The sequence below is a fragment of the Arvicanthis niloticus genome, chromosome 3 (assembly GCF_011762505.2).
Source record: "Arvicanthis niloticus isolate mArvNil1 chromosome 3, mArvNil1.pat.X, whole genome shotgun sequence".
Classification (NCBI taxonomy): Eukaryota; Metazoa; Chordata; class Mammalia; order Rodentia; family Muridae; genus Arvicanthis; species Arvicanthis niloticus.
In genome coordinates, this window is record NC_047660.1 from 124762751 (window position 1) to 124778524 (window position 15774).

The 15774-nt window shown below is 44.7% G+C and overlaps 1 protein-coding gene and 1 long non-coding RNA gene across 9 annotated transcripts in view; one reads left to right on the forward strand and one right to left on the reverse strand.

Annotated features, from left to right (window-relative positions):
* Spats2l (spermatogenesis associated serine rich 2 like) overlaps positions 1 to 7412 on the reverse strand; it is a 171755-nt gene extending 164343 nt beyond the window's left edge. The window contains exon 1 of one of the 8 annotated variants that reach the window (XM_076931890.1): positions 7276 to 7412. The gene's annotated coding sequence lies outside the window, so the exon portion shown is untranslated. Of the gene's footprint in view, positions 1 to 4248; positions 4431 to 4471; positions 4565 to 4781; positions 4941 to 5045; positions 5117 to 7275 lie in introns of those variants that run through there. The other 7 variants (XM_034499102.2, XM_076931889.1, XM_076931888.1 and 4 more) reach the window with 7 other exon arrangements.
* Positions 4662 to 7458, forward strand: LOC143441826 (uncharacterized). The gene is made up of 3 exons (XR_013109528.1): positions 4662 to 4846; positions 5508 to 5569; positions 7334 to 7458. It is a non-coding gene; the product is annotated as an uncharacterized LOC143441826 (long non-coding RNA).
* The last annotated feature ends 8316 nt before the right edge of the window (positions 7459 to 15774 follow it).

The following is a 15774-nucleotide window of genomic DNA, read 5'->3' on the forward strand; positions in this document are numbered from 1 at the left end:
ACCATCTGACACAGGGACTAGTTTATAAACAAGTGTTCAATTTACACAATGTATTGTGTACTTACATCTAAGGGCACTGGCCACATAGACGAGGTGCCTGGACTTTCTTTCTTTTTTTTTTTTTTTGGAAAAATTTATTTATTTATATGTGTACACTGTAGCTGTCTTCAGACACACCAGAAGAGTCATCAGATCCTATTACAGATGACCAAGATGTGGTTGCTGGAAATTGAACTCGGGACCTCTGGAAAAGCAGTCAGTGCTCTTAACTGCTGAGCCATCTCTCCAGCTCTGTATTCTGTACTTCTTAAAAATGTTATTTCAACCTTTTAGCCCAATACCTAGGATAGGAATGTATAATCTTCACCACCACCTTCCCCACAAGGACAAACTAGAAAACCAAGGAGGTGAACCATATAGATGGAATGATGCTAATGTTGTCCCGAGTGTCAATGACCCTCATTCTCTGGGGACTTGAGTGCCTGGACTTTCAACACTGCAAGCGAATCTTGTCACCTACAGTGTTCGCCCTAGAGAACTGTGCAACAATGCTAACAAAGAAATATTTCAAGTTAGTTACAATTTTGTGTTGGCCCCCATTCAAAGCTATCCTGTACCACATGGGGCCTACTGGCTACAGGTTAGACCATTGTTTCCACTCCTGACGTCAGGGCTCACTAGAAGCTGTAGCCCAGGCTACCATTCAGCATCCCAAGAGAGTTTTGCATTGCTTGTCATTACCCTGAGGAGAGAACGGAAACTCAGAGTATGGTTTCTGCTGAACACACATCACATTTTCACCACATAAAGCTGAAAAATCTTAAGACAGATCATCTTCATTTGGGGAACGCCTTGTATCGAGAATCGCAGTGACTTTGATTCAATTAAGCCCAAAGCTTACCGTAGACAGATTTCCTGTAGGCTATCTTGGAGAAGCATTCTTAAGTGATGCATGTTTGTAGGAGGTCAGTGTGGTGGGAAAGCATGGGTTGCGGAACTCAGTGGCAAAAAGAGGAAGATGCAGGGGGCTGTAAAAATCCCCAGCAGATTGCAAAGGCTGAGGGCATAAGCTCTGAGGAGGAATGAGGGACAAGACGGAAATGTAGGGCTATCTTTTGGGAGAAATTGTCACAGGAAAAGGTTAACAAGGTCTTATACAGTTTCCTGTTGGAAAAACAGAAGGGATTCCTGGATCAGGTGATCCAGAGAAACCGTAAAGTATTAAGAAACAGAAGGACTTTTCATCATCAAAGGCACAAGTTTAGTAGAAGCTGTGAAGAAATGTCATCTTACCTATAGCCTTTGGCCCGAGAGTAGACAACCACCATGAAAAGTCTGTTATGCAAGCAGATAAACAAGAATGGGGAGTTATCAGAACTATAACTAAAGATCTGTTATGATCAAAGGGCAGATAATGTTTAAGAAATTTTTATAAGAAAATAAGAGTAGCAGCTATCAAATAGGCATAATAAAAGTGCTACATACTGTGAATGCACACCTTCACATATCATTTTTCTCTTCTAGGGTACTTAGGGGGTCCTAACCATTATAATACACTGAATGGATAAATCTTGGTAGTAATTCAACATGTGCCCTATTTATATAACAAGCTTCACTACTCTAAATTAGCCATTTTGATGTGTTAAGGAAATAACACCTTCATGAGAGTTGTCTTCAAATGAGGAAAGGGAATAAAAGGTTTGTTTTTCTCCTATAATGTTTACTGTTTCCTTTAACTGTTTGTATAATGCAAATTCCATTTTAATTGTGCAATTCCACTTAATGGTGGAGTAGTAGGAGAAGTAACTGATCGGGTGAATTACGTTCAACCATTCAGAGATCGATGAACACAACCATCTATAAGTCTGTCCACATGGTATATGCCCTTACATCCCTTGTCTTGCTTATAGAAGCTACTGTTCCTTGTATACACACAGATTAGATTATCATAGTTAAGTAACAGTGAACATACCAGAGATGGTCCCCAGGGAAGCAAGACAACAGAACAGTGACTAAGCAGTACCTATCAGAAACATACAAGATGTGCTCTCTTGTCATATGGTGACAGCGATGGCAGCAGCCTAAAATTTACCATAAGGAACTTCTACTTTTTCCATTGTATCAAAATCGGAACAGACACTTCGTATCCTGACTTATCTCCTAAGATGTGGACTGTAGTTCTGTAAAGGTCCTTAGGGAAGACCACCTTTCCCCTTCCAAAAGAACCCAGGCATCAATGAACACCCACTGTTAACAATGTTGCTTGCCTTGGACTGTACACTAAGAAACTGACTTTTTTTTAAAGGACTAAAAATGAGACACGTCTAAGGCTTAACTGCCATTTCCATGTAGAGGTGACCTACCTGGCAAGAGCTTCACCAGCTGCCATGCTGTGCCGTAAGTATTTGTTCCTTTGATCACCTCTTTCCACAATGACCACTTGAAATTAGTGTGAGCAGAGAAACTAGCAGTTGGAGACTTCAGTGGGGGGCTCCCCACAACAAAACAGACACAAAAGAAGTCCTGGATGTGTTGCCTGACTAAACTAGCACATTACCTAAAATGATTCTAAGGCAATCATTTAATATCTCAGAAATTAAAGAACAAAAATTGACAATTAATACACCTCTTTCCCAGATGTTCAGTGTTTCCCCCCTCATCTCTTATTGTCTCTGCAATCAAGTTAATCGTATTTTTATGCAAATTCTCTTTTGGAGCTAGTTGACTGTGTGTGTGTGTGTGTGTGTGTGTGTGTAAAGCCATACGGAATCTGACATGTTTTCTATTCTGTTGTTCCACAGAAAAAGGTTTTTAACCCAGCTTGAGTTTATTTCAAAACTCTAATTAGAGACTAAAGTAGTATTTGCCTTGTCCAAATAGAAAATCATTCCCAAAGTTGATTTTTTTCCCCTGGTTAAAAAACCAACAAACACCAGATACAGATTTTTTTTTTTTAAAGCATTACAGTTCCTTGATAAGACTGCCTCTCATTTTCGCAGAACACTGCTTTCTGGTTAAGTAACACAATTTCATAAAGCTCATAAAATATTTTATCCAGAAGGCAACTTTTAAAAGAGTTCTTTCAAAATAATTGGTTTTACTACTTGAATAGTCTTTTTCTATTTCTGACTTCCTGTCCTTTCTTTTCTCTGCCATATTGCACATCTGCTTACTCTCTGGAAAACAGTCTGAGTAGCGATGAATGCTCCTCTAAAACAAAATTGAATGACGGTATAAAGACCACACGACCTGACTCTTTCTCTGCACAGATTCTAAAATTTCCGTGTCTCCCTCCCACGCCCTTTAAAATCTTCGGGGCTGCAAAGGGAACAGATACTTTAGTATTCTAAATAAGCAAGTGAAATATTACATATGTTTTATGAAAGGAAAGGACGGCGTTGTGGTTGAAGTTCAAGGGTTTTCGTTAGTCTCGCACTAGCACTATAGAGATTGTACTGCACTCAAAGCAAAATGCTGTCCAGAAAGAATCTTTAATGAAGAGCTCTCCCCAACCTTGGCACCTGCTTAAAACCAGGACTGCTGAGAGCCGAAATCTCATCAAGTTCACAAACGCCAACCCCACTGCGCACTGGAAGGCTCCACTCGCAAAGAGGGGAAGGAAGCGATGGGAGGTTTCCGTCGCATCCCGGTCCAGGTGAAGGCTGGATCCTTCACCCGGGTGTCCGCAGTAAACGCGGAACTCCCAGCAGAGCGCCCGCCAGAAGCTCTGCGATCTCCCCAGACTCGCAAAACTCAAGTTGTCTCCGCGCCTCGGAAACGACCCTCGCTCTGGGCTGCAGTCAGTGGCGCCCGCGGGCTCGGGGGGCTTTTCCTCCCAGACCCCTGCGATGACACCGCTCGGTCCCGCGGCCCGGGCACACGCTCCCGCCTGCCCTGCGCGCCCTCGCCGCGCGCACACGAACGCTGGGACCCGATCCCGCGGGCGCCGAGGGGTGCGGGGTGCTCGGGACCTGCGGCCCCGCTCCGGCCAGGCAGCTCCGCGGCGCGAGGCTGAGCGCAGGGGGGCGCCCGCACGGAGCAGGGCGGGCCGGGTCCGCGTTCTGCTCCGCCGCTGTCCCCACCACCCGCCGGGGGAAGGCAAGGACGGCGACCTCCGCGTCCGATCGGCCGAGCGCGGGCCACACCCAGCGCCCCGGGAGGCGGCCTCCGGGCGCTCGGAGGGTCGATCGCCCCTACCCTGGCCACGTAGGCCCCGGGGAGCCGCCAGTCCCGGGGAGCCCGGCTTACCTCGGTGCGAGCGCGGCTGCTCTGTCCCGGGCCGGGGCGCGGCGCTGGCGGCCCCTGCGGCGCGGAGGGTGAGCGGAGGGAGAGCAGCGGCTGGGCCGCTGGGCCGGCTGGCAGGCTGGATTCCTTCACTGCCTCAACTCCGCACCGCCAGCCCCACGCAGGGACACTCCCGCCCGCGCAGCCGCCCCCGCCCGGCGGCCGCCCGCCCCTCGGTGTCACTCACCAGGAGCACACACCCCGCCGGCGCCCCTCGCTCGGGCTTGCACACACGCCGCTGATCACGCCTCCCTGGGTTTTGTATCCGCTCACACGCACGTTCTGACACGGATCCCGTCCCTCCACACGCCCTTCCTAGCTCCTTTCCCACCCTACTTTCTAGAAGAATCCCCCATACAGCTTCCGCACTTCGCTGGCTTGCCCTGCACCAACCTTCTCCCCTTCCCCTTCAAACCTCCACCCACCCTAAACTGCCCACTACCATCCAAACACAGGGCACTACCCGCGCGAGGAGCAAGAGAATCCTTCTTCCCTACCCAGGAAAACGAACTTTACTGCCCCAGCACCGTCTGCAAAGGCGAGATGCTTCTCCCGACAGAAGGTAGTAATGCTTTCTGGGAGAGAGCCAAGCTCCAATGTAAACAAAGATAGCTTATTCGGAAATGCCGCGGAAAATCAGGCCCCGGGAAGAGCGCTGGGGGCTCAGCCCGACCTTTGAAATCAGACTGAGCTGAAGTGTTCCAGCCCCTCGCCCTCGCTCCGGGTCTCACGCGGGGTTCTAACCGTGCGTGATCACCCACCGAGCTGCCCCGAGCCACCCGTGGCATCGGCCGGCGACGTTTCTGCTTGGGAGTGCAGTAGTCGGGAGAGGAAAGGCAAGCATTATTCATGATGGACGCACTTTAGATCACACACCTCTTCCAGAGGCAGCAGAGGGAAATGCAGGCTGCTCTCAGGTTTATTTTTGAAGGGTAACTTCCTAGCCGCCTTTTCTCTGGGCAGTAACTGTTCCTCAGGGGCTTCGTGGCTTTCAGAGCCCTCTGCAAATATCAAACCAGTCGGTTTCGCCTCTCAAGCTCAAAACAGCAGAATTGTATTCCATTTAAGGGAGTCGTTATTTGAAAAGAATTACACTTTCAGGTAACATTCAGATCTACAATACATCATAGCCCAGTTGACAAAGGTCACTCTGGTTAAAAGAAGAGCTGAAAGGAAATAACTCTTTGTGTTACCTGACTGGGAATTTTTCTCCTACCCCATAGGCTGGATTGGTGAATGAACTGTACTTTAGCATCTGATCCAACCCTTCAGATAATCTCAGCAGGTAGGTATGGGTTTTGTCTGCCTATTTGCAAGTAAAGAACGGTTAAATAGCTTGCCTAAGTTTTCAACTAGTAACTAGAGGAAGAATTTGAACCCAGTCTGGCCCCACCTTTGCTGCAGACAGAAAAGCCAGCTTCTGTACAAGTCAAGGGCAAATGCCACCCTATTGCTTATTGAATTTAGAAGAATTAATTAGTAACTTGGAATGATCCAACTTGGAGTGCGGTGCACATTTCAGGGCTTCTTGCAAAGTAAGTCGTTTAAGTTTTGAGCAAAGGTTCCCCCATGACTAGAATTGGAAAACAAGTAATAAATTATCGATTCCCTCAGGATGGGCTTGGGAAATAACACTGAACTCGGCCTTCATTCCTTTCTTCTACCACTTCATAACCTTCCTGGGACTCCAAATCCAACTTGCTTACTGAAGTCTGACAGAAACATGCTTTCAAGACCAGAGGGATGAAAGGGTTTTCAGAAGCCAGACCTGGCCTTTTCATATTTGAGTGTGGCTTTCCAGTAAGTCATCCCTATAATAATAACTGCTCTGTGGGCCAAGAGCAGAGAAATCAAAACGCAGGACTGATGTAAAAACAGAGCAGCAGTTACAGAAGGACGACTCCAGCTCATCTCAGGGGGGTTGGGGGGTGGAGGCCCAGCCCAGGAAAGGGCAAGGGCGTGATAACCCAAAGGAAACAATAGTATCTTTCAGGAGTTAGACTGGCCCAGCAAAAGAAATCCGACTGCTGAACATTTTATGGATAGTTTCAAACCAAACTTAGACCTTTGGTTGCTCAAACTAATTTGGTCTGGAAAAAAAAAGTAAAACGTTAAGGTTTAAAGTGCTTACTGAAATGTCAGTTAAGGCTTCTTGCACACTAAATAACTAACAAGACAGTGTTTTGATGAGTCAAGCATAAATAATTTTTTTAAATCATATAAAATAGATCCTTACTAATATTACCTGGAGAGGTAAAAACCCAAAGAAATAGAGTGTGAGAAAAAAAAGACAGATTTGTGTTTTTAAGTAGATGTTGGAGAATTGTTTGAAAAAAAAGTACATTGTTTGAAATGATAACCAGGAGGTTATGCCAATATGATGCTTCAGAATTATTTTGTAAGATTATAATCCATGAGTCTCATTTTACTGTTTTATTAACTAAATCTAAAAGCTAGAGGTCCCTTCTGAAGCAAACAAACAGCACAGCAGCAAATGTCTAAATATATAAGGGCAAAGTATGTAGGTTTATATTTCCTAATGTTTCAGTTTTTAAAATGGTGTTTTAAATCTGTAGCCACTGCTTCCTTCCGTGTTGTCTCCTTCACGGTCTACCCAGTGTACTTCCCTGTAAGCATGGGGGTCAGTAAAGCTGACTGAACAGTATTGATTTCCATAAAATGTCTCATTCCCAGCTTTTCAATCCCCATTGTGCTGGATACCCGAATCTCTAGGTTTGGGTCATTCAGAGCAAGGAACAGGTTTAAGAAAACCTGCTTAAGGTTTTCATCAATTGCACAGTGACCCTTTGAATGTCAATATCTGAGTGAGTGGCACAGACAGGAAGTGAAGTAGTTGCTAGGCTCCAGGGCACCAGGCAGCATTTGGCCAGATAGGTCTGCTACCACGGAGAGATGCCGGACTTTGACTTGGTACAGTGGCTGGGTAGGATGCAGGTAATCTCCCTCAGGGTGGTGACAGACAAACCGTACCTGTTTGCAGATATTCCAGCTCTTCAGTTGATGGGATTTCACCCCTTTTGTTTGACAGGTTCATGGCCCTGCAACTTGCTCCAGGCAATGGTGTGGATGAGAGAGATTGGAGGCAGAACTCTGGAGCGAGCGTACAGATCTCCATGTTACCTCCTTCCAGTACTGCAAACAGTGAGGTGCATAGAGGTAGCACCTCCATCAGACAGGAGCCAGAGATGATACTGAGCAGGACCAGGTCTGTGGTCTCTAGTGGACACACAGTACAAGTAAGGAGTAGAACGTGTTCTAAATCAGTGCGTCTGGGCCGTTTGTTTCTTCATTACAATCTGGGTCTCTTTGGTTACAAATAGGGAGGTAGGGTAACCATCCTGGCAATAGTGAAGATATTCTAAAGGGAAGCGCAATGTTCTTCCCACCAGGGATCAGACTATGGAAACAATCATCCCCAAGGAATCAGTATTTCCCTTGGAGTCTCATGCTGAGGAAGGGAAAGTGCTAAACAGAGGGGGTACTTGTCTCACAGGAAAAGACTGCACTAAATTCTGACAGCACATCCATCCACTTTGCTGGAGACAATGGAATGGAGACAAGGATGGGTCAGTGATGGGCAGAGCCACACCTGACCAGGACTACTTAGTTATGAGTACCTCCAACCCCCTTACTCTCAACTGAGACTTCAGTCCCATGCTGGGATTTGGGGAGGGTAACACTGGACTTCATTGGATTCCCTTCCTAATGTGGCACATTAAATCCTTCCTCTGATTAATTCATATTCATTCTCTCTCTCTCTCTCTCTCTCTCTCTCTCTCTCTCTCTCTCTCTCTCTCTCTCTGCCCTCATCCTTTTTCCCTTCCTCTCTCCCCATCACTTCATAGCCTGGAGTGGCCTAGAGCTTCTATGTTTTCAAGAATGACTTTGAATTCATGATCCTGCCTCTACTTCCTAAGTGCTGGCATTACAGGCTTCTACCACCAGTCAGGCCACTCTTATTTGTCTCTTTATTGGCATATTGAGGATGGACTGCTGAGCCTGCCTCTCGTTAGGGCTGCCAGACCCATGTTCTGGCCCTGTCTTAGATAGGGTTTCTGTTTCTATGATGAAACATCAAAACAAGTTGGGAAGGAAAGCATTTATTCAGTTTAGACATCCACATCATTGTTCATCATTGAAGAACAGTCAGAACAGGAACTCAAGCAGGTCAGGAACCTGGAGGCAGGAGCCGATGCAGAGGCCATGGAGGAGTGCTGCTTACTGGCTTGCCCCTCGTGGCTTGCTCATCCTGATTTCTTATAGAACTCAGGACCACCAGCCCAGGGAGGGCACCACTCACAAGGGTCTGGGTCCTCCCTCATCAATCACTAATTAAGAAAATGCCCTACAGGCTTGCCTAGCTTATGTAGGCATTTTCTCAATTGAGGTTCCTTCATCTCAGATGATTTTAGTTTTCATCAAGGTAACATAAAACTATCCAGCACAGACCGTGGCAACTCCGGGAACAGTAAAAATAAGTTCATAGTTATAGACAGTACTGTGGCCAAGTGGCCAGTCACTCCTCTCCTTCTGGGCACACACTAGCTTATAGTTCTCGGCTTTCCAGGTTCTGGGGTGAGGCCATGGGCTGTGCTAATCATTAGCGGGAATGTTGAAATGCCTCACTATACCGCCAGTTTGCACTCAGGATACCTCACTATACCTCAGGCTCTCACATCAGAGCTCAACTATCCCAATTCTGCGATTTTTTTCATACAGGACCTCAAGTTGTGACCCCCCAACCATAAACGTATCCATTATTTCATAACCATAATTTTGCTACTGTTATGAATTATAATGTAAATTATCTGAGTTTTCCAATGGTATGAAGCAACTCCTAGACAATTCCTAAAGGGGTTGTGACCCACAGGTTGAGAACCTCTACCCTGTGTGTTTTTTTTCTCCCCTATATGGAAACTAAGGACCCCGAGACTACATACATGAAGGTTCCTTGAAACTTCTCTGTGAAAAGGTCGATAGCAAACATTGTTCTTCCCACGGTCAGTATCATAAGTACCCAACTCTTCTGCTTGGTGCACTATAAACACAGCTATGGACAGTGTAAATAAATGGATCTGGTTGTATTCTAGAAACACATATTTCAAGAAAAGCAAGCAAGCAAACAAACAAACAAAGGGTGGGTGTGCCCGGTTAGTGATGTCTGCTGACTGATGTCTGCTGACTGATGTCTGCAGACTGGAAGGACTGGTCTCCTAGTGATGCTAAGATGTCTGCGTGCTATATACCCATAGTAAATGGATACGTGAATAGAAAGTCCTCTTCGTGAGCTACACATGAGCACCTTACTCCATATTGCAGAGGAAATTCCAGAGAGATTAATCATGGAAGCATTTGAAAGCTGTAAAAGTTCTAGTCCTAAAAATAGTAAAAGACTACCTCACATTGTTAGTGATCATTACAGTATCAGTTAGAAATATGATTTAAAATTAAGAAGCTGTAACAGAAAAAAAACATGATAAAAATGATTATTTTGTGCATAGCAGTAAAGGGCTAATACAGATTGTAGAAACTTACATGGAAAGGAGAAGCCGTGAAATATCTCAAGTGGACAGAGGTGCCGAGGCATCCCTCAAAAAGAAGAATATGTTCTGATGCTAATGCAAACATATTCAAACTCACCAATGGTCAGAGTGTAAATCAGCACACAACAACATGGGCTTTACTTCCTATGGCAAAAATATGTCTTTCTCTAAGTCTAAGTGTATATAAAAAGTAAGAACTCTTGTGTATCTAGCTGGCTGGAATATGACCTGATGGACATGCTCAGAAAGCAATTTGCAGTTCCCACAAACACTAAAGCTGCACACAGCCTCTGCCTGCCCTTTGCCAATACAAGCCATCTATCCTATGGAAATACTGTGTACAGAAACACATTTACACAGCTGTCCATTGTAGTGTTATTGTAAGACAGAAAATGTGGAGCACACCTCAGCATCTGCGTACAGAAGAATGGGTAAGTAAGTTGGGTGCGTCTACAGTGTGGAATACTAAGCACTTTAAAATAAGGGAGAGAGGCCACCGAGATGGCTAAGTGGTTAAGAGTGCTTGCTGCTTGCAGAAGAGAAGCCTTCAGCTCATACCTGCCTATAACTCCAGTTCTAGGGGATCTGACAGCTTTGGTCTGCGTGAGCACTCATAAGCATGCGTGCATACATACATAGATATATAGATAGACACATTTGTAAGTAAAAATCTATTTATCAAAAGGAGAGATGTCCATGTTGACAAGGAAGAATGTGGTTTTTCTAGGAAGAAAGAAAATAGAAATTGAAGGGCATCTCCACTGTGACACTCCCAGAGGGAGGCTAAAATGCAGGAGACTTCCACTCTAATCTTTGTGCACTCCTGGTTTTCCCCCTTATACACCATCATACTATTTTAGATGTGGAAGGACAGGACCAAGCAACACGGAGAGAGGAACCCATTGTGGACATTGTCCAAGTGGGGGTTGAGGGAGAAACAGGCACTGATGAAGTCTCACTTAGGTGGCTTCAATTCTTACTCGGGTGGCTCTGGAGCTCTGAGTCATGCTCTTGACATTCAGTTATAGCTGGTCGGGTTGTCACTGGTAACCAGGGCTCTGCTTGGAGTTGTTCCAGAAGAGAAGGAGACTTAGGTGGAAAGAAAAGGCTTGAGCTTGTGAGCCTGGATGCAAATAATGACAAAAACAAGAGGGAACAGCAGTGTGACTTGGCTAAGCCTGTCAAACTGTCTTCACTGTTTCTCATTTTCTTAGGCTAAGCCCCCCTTCTCAGAAGCTGCTCCTAAAGGAACATGCACCTATTATAAGGTTGGGCTTGATTTTAAAAGACACAACAGTATGCATTCTAAGAAGGCAATTCTAGGCTTAATCTACCTTTGTTGTGTTAGTAGGAAGACAGATGGCAAGAGCTGTACAAGTTACACATGAATGGGCTGCCATCCACGCAAGACAGACACATTCATTCTCTGATGAGTGGTTAGCTTCCATCCACCAAGAGCAGCTCTGTCACAAACCTTAGGAACAGGGAGATAGAAAGAGCATCTATGTCTGCTTCCCACTTAAGCAATGGTATCTTGGCTTTCACTCAACACAAGTATTATCTATTTAAGTCAGCTGTACTCTGAAATTCGTCTCATTATTGTATAGTATTTATCTTATAAATGGTCCTGCTTAATGTTGCTCTTGGATGCCAGGAAGTGCAGATGGCCTTGCAGGTTCAAGTGCCCTTGTAGACTCAGAGTCTATATTTAAAGAGGAGAACTCTTCTGATTCTTCACCATCTCCATACAAAAATGAGTCAGAGACAGTTGTGCACATGTATCATGTTTCCTGCGTGCTTGTATCTAAATTTTCTCTATTATGGTACTTGCTTTTACTAGAGTAGATTCTGGAATGTAAAATGTGTTTGTAACATCGTGTGTATAATGTGTTTATAGTGCATTCGCCTCCTGTGGACTTAGGACCATGTGTAGGAAGGCTAAACAATACACATGTGCTATCTCTTTGTGCTGGAGGCTGTGTGTCCCAGACCCAGGGACCAACAGTTGGTTCCTGTCAAGGGCTGGGAAGGAAGGCTCTGTTCTAGGTCTTTCTCCTTGGTTGGAGATGGCCAACTTCTGCTTCTCTCTGTTCTCATTGTCTTCCCACTCTTTCTATTTGTATCTGTGTTCATATTTCTCTTTGTATAGGGTGTTAGGCATATTGGACTAGAGACTATTCTGGTGACTTCCTTTTGAAGACTTCATCTCCAAATAGGGTCATATTCTAAAATGCTCAGGGTTGGGACTGCAGTAGAACTTTCATTGGGAGAATCAGTACAACCCACAACAGATAGCACTCCAATGAGTAGTTGAAATAATATTAAGGCCACAACAGGGTTACCTAGGGGTCTTTATCAGATCTTTCTACCTGTGTATCTCTACCATCCAGCCTTCATAGTCCTGTTGATTCCTGTACCTTGCTGTTTTAAGTAATGGTTCGCATAGCTCCATACCTTCTTTAGGCATTTGTTCTTGGAGCCTAGCGCCATGCCCAACCCAGACCAGATGAATGAATGATTAACATTGCCACATGGTCATCTATCAATCTACACTGTCATTTGTCTTCCTGATTATACAACTCAATCTAGGCTTCGACTTATAAAATAAAATGTCACACAAACCTAAAAATTTAAAGACCTTTTTTGAAAATATGTAGTGGTATGATGTAATCATAGTTTTTAGATAGGAAGCTGGAGGGATGAAGAGGTCCAACACAAGGGGAAGGATCCTGTATTCATTTCTTCCACAGACGAAGCAAGTTCAGCCAAAGGATGCTGTGCCCTACTTCCCTAATAAGGAGCTTCAGATGTAAAGTCTAATTGAAAAGTTACTGGGAGGGAAAGTGCAAGTGCTTCTGTTGAGATTATTCTTTGGTTAATAAATAGGATTCCTGGGTAAAGCTTACTGTGTTTTTAAAACCTAGGGAAGATAAGTCAGAAGGGCAACTTCTCAGAGTCTTCAAGTGAAAACACACAGGCCCTGATGAGCTTTGCGGTCTCTGCTGGAGACAGAACAAGAATAGTTTATGCTCCGGCATGCGAGGGCTCAGTTGACCATGAAGGAAGATTTCCCAGCAGAATACTAAATATTGGGACGGCTTGGATTTTAATACCAGCCATGGGTTTACATCTTTCTGTCATTTAAATGAAATCTCCTAAAATATAGTGAACCAAGCTTTTTCTCATACTCACAAGAACTTGGAAGAATTCTGTGATTTGCTGAATATTAGTGTTCTTACTGATAAAATAGCTTAATGTCACTGCCTACCTGAGATTCTTGAGGGAGATTGGATGTAAGGCATGTGGTACAATTTCCGGCATAGTGTAAAGGCTAGAGAAATACCATCAAAATTGAATGTGGTCACATTATGGTTGTGTAGCACAGTTTTCATATGGCACTCCTAACAGTGGGAGCAGGGGTTGTCTCTGACTCTGTGGCCTGCCTTTGGGATCCTCTCTTCCTACTAGGTTGCTTCAGTTAGCCTAAATAGGAGAGGAGGTGCCTAGTCTAACTGCAGCTTGATACATCATGAGTGGTTGATATCCAGGGAGGCCTGCCCTCTTCTGAAGAGAAACAGAGAAGTGGATGGGGGTGAGGAGAAGGAGGGGATAGTGAGGGGTTGGGAGGAGAGGAGTGAGGGAAAGCTGCAGTCAGGATGTAAAATGAATGAATGAACGAATGTCATGAGGGATAGGCTGCAGAGCTGGCTCAGTAGATGACGTACTTGTACAAGCATGAGGACCTGAGTTCAGATCTCTGGCACTCACATAAAAACTGGGCATGGTGGTATGCATCCATAAACCCAGCACTAGAGGATGGAGGGCAGAGACAAGAGGGTCCAGCAGCTCATGGGCCAGCCAGTCTAGCCAGCTGATGAACTCCAGGTTCAGGGAGAGACCATGTCTCAAACAAAACAAAAACAAAACAAAACAAAACAAAGCAAAACAAAACAAAACAATCCAAGGTGGATAGCCCTGAGGAAAGACACTTAAGGTTGCCCTCTGTGCATGAACCTGCACACATATACACAAAAATGAACATGGATGGATGCTTGCCAGGCTGAAGACTACACATAAGCCGCCATTCTAAAGCTAAACGGTGTATCATCTCATTTAGTCTCTCAGTCTTCATATAAAGTATGTGCTTTCATTCCCATTCTACAGATGAATAAATAAATAAATAAATAAATAAATAAATAAATAAATAAATATCAGAGAGATTAAACAACTTGCTCCAGAGTAACAGTGGCAAAGCTCTAATGTGAACCAAGAATCTCCACAGCAAATGACACACAGACGCCACAGACACACAACCGCCATGTTCGTCTGCTCAGAGCTGGACTGACTTCAAAAAATCTGGCACTGCCTTTAATAAGTCTATTGTTCCTACACTTCCATCCTTCATCCTTTTTTAAACTGTGATTTCTTCCACGTTCGAACAATTTTATGTACTGAAATGACTCAGTGATGAGGAATTAATTAATTTATTTTTTATTTTTATTAATCAGAGACATAGGTCACCCAGCTCTAAATCAACGAGGTAGCAGCATGATCTGAGTTGCTGTAACTCCTGCTGGGGGCAAAGCAACCCTGCCTTGTGGTCGGCTTGTGCAGTTTTATCACTGAACAGTTTGCACTAGTCTTTTTGAAATACCTATAGTAATTAATTGGCTCTTTCCCTCCTGCTAGTGACATTTCAGAAGTTAATACTCTGCAATGAGTCATTTCTCGTGCTGATTGATGACTTCACCAGACTGCAGCATCATTTTACGTAGGCAGATTTTGCCCCCTTACAAAAGAGACCTCTCTCTCTCTCTGATTTTTATGTGTTCTAAAGACAGACAGATGGACCTGCATTAACAGTTCTAAACAGTATTGTCAGCAGTTTTGGAAAAGGGGCTTTTTAGGAACCAGAATGCATCTTTAAAATACATATTCCATTGTCAAATGTTACAAGTGGATGCTTGAGTATAGAAGCCAAAATGCTAAGTCACTGGAGAGAGCTGGTATGGATGGGTTATTGAGGCAAAATGAACTGAAAAACTGAACTCCGGGGTAAGAAATGGCCCCTGTGTGTGAGCCTTCAGATGGGTAATTAGAAAGAAGGGCAGAAAACGGTGTGCCCGTGAGCCACCGTTCAGGGAATCAGAAAGCCCTGATTAGCAATGCTTGCCAATTTCCACGTTGTCAATAATCCTCCTGTAGCCAATTTTAAACTACCAACAGCTTGACAAATTATATTCTTGCATTTTTTTTATTTTTATTTCCAGTCATTTTCTCTCTCAAGCCAACATCTGCCTGCTCCAGCACCACCCCTGGAGACAAACTAGCTTATCGATAGTCTCAGGATACGCTCAGGAGGCGCTCTTACAGAGAATGGGTGTCTGACAGGCCAGGTGAGGGAGAAAGTAAAAAAAAAATATCATTTCCAGGATGAAATTGAAACAGAAGACTCGTGGCTGGAAATGACATGGCTCCAAGGAGGCCATGAAGATGAGATGTTTCAGAAGGCGGCACTGCCACTGCCAGACAGGGATGGAAGTCTTGGACACGGAGATGGATCCTGCAGCTGCTGATTGATTGGAGAGAGGATGGGAAGGGAAGGGGCTGTGGCAGCCATGCCAGGGAAGCAGGTTAAAGTCCAGCCTGCTGCAGAGCAGTTGTTCTTCTGCCATGATGCCTGTCACTGCCTTTCTCTTATCGCTCGCTTCTCCTACATGTGCCCCCAAGAAAATCGCACTCATCTTTAGCAATGCTGGAAGGTCCTCCTTACCAGGATGTCATAGGCAAGTAGTTCTAGCCTGGTGCCAATGGATCGGGAGGCCAATAAGGAGTAATCAGGCAATTTAAACATATAGGGAAAGTGTAGCTGCAGATTGTAGAAGGAGACAGTTTGGGGAGACTCAGATGGGTAGTCAGCAGAAAG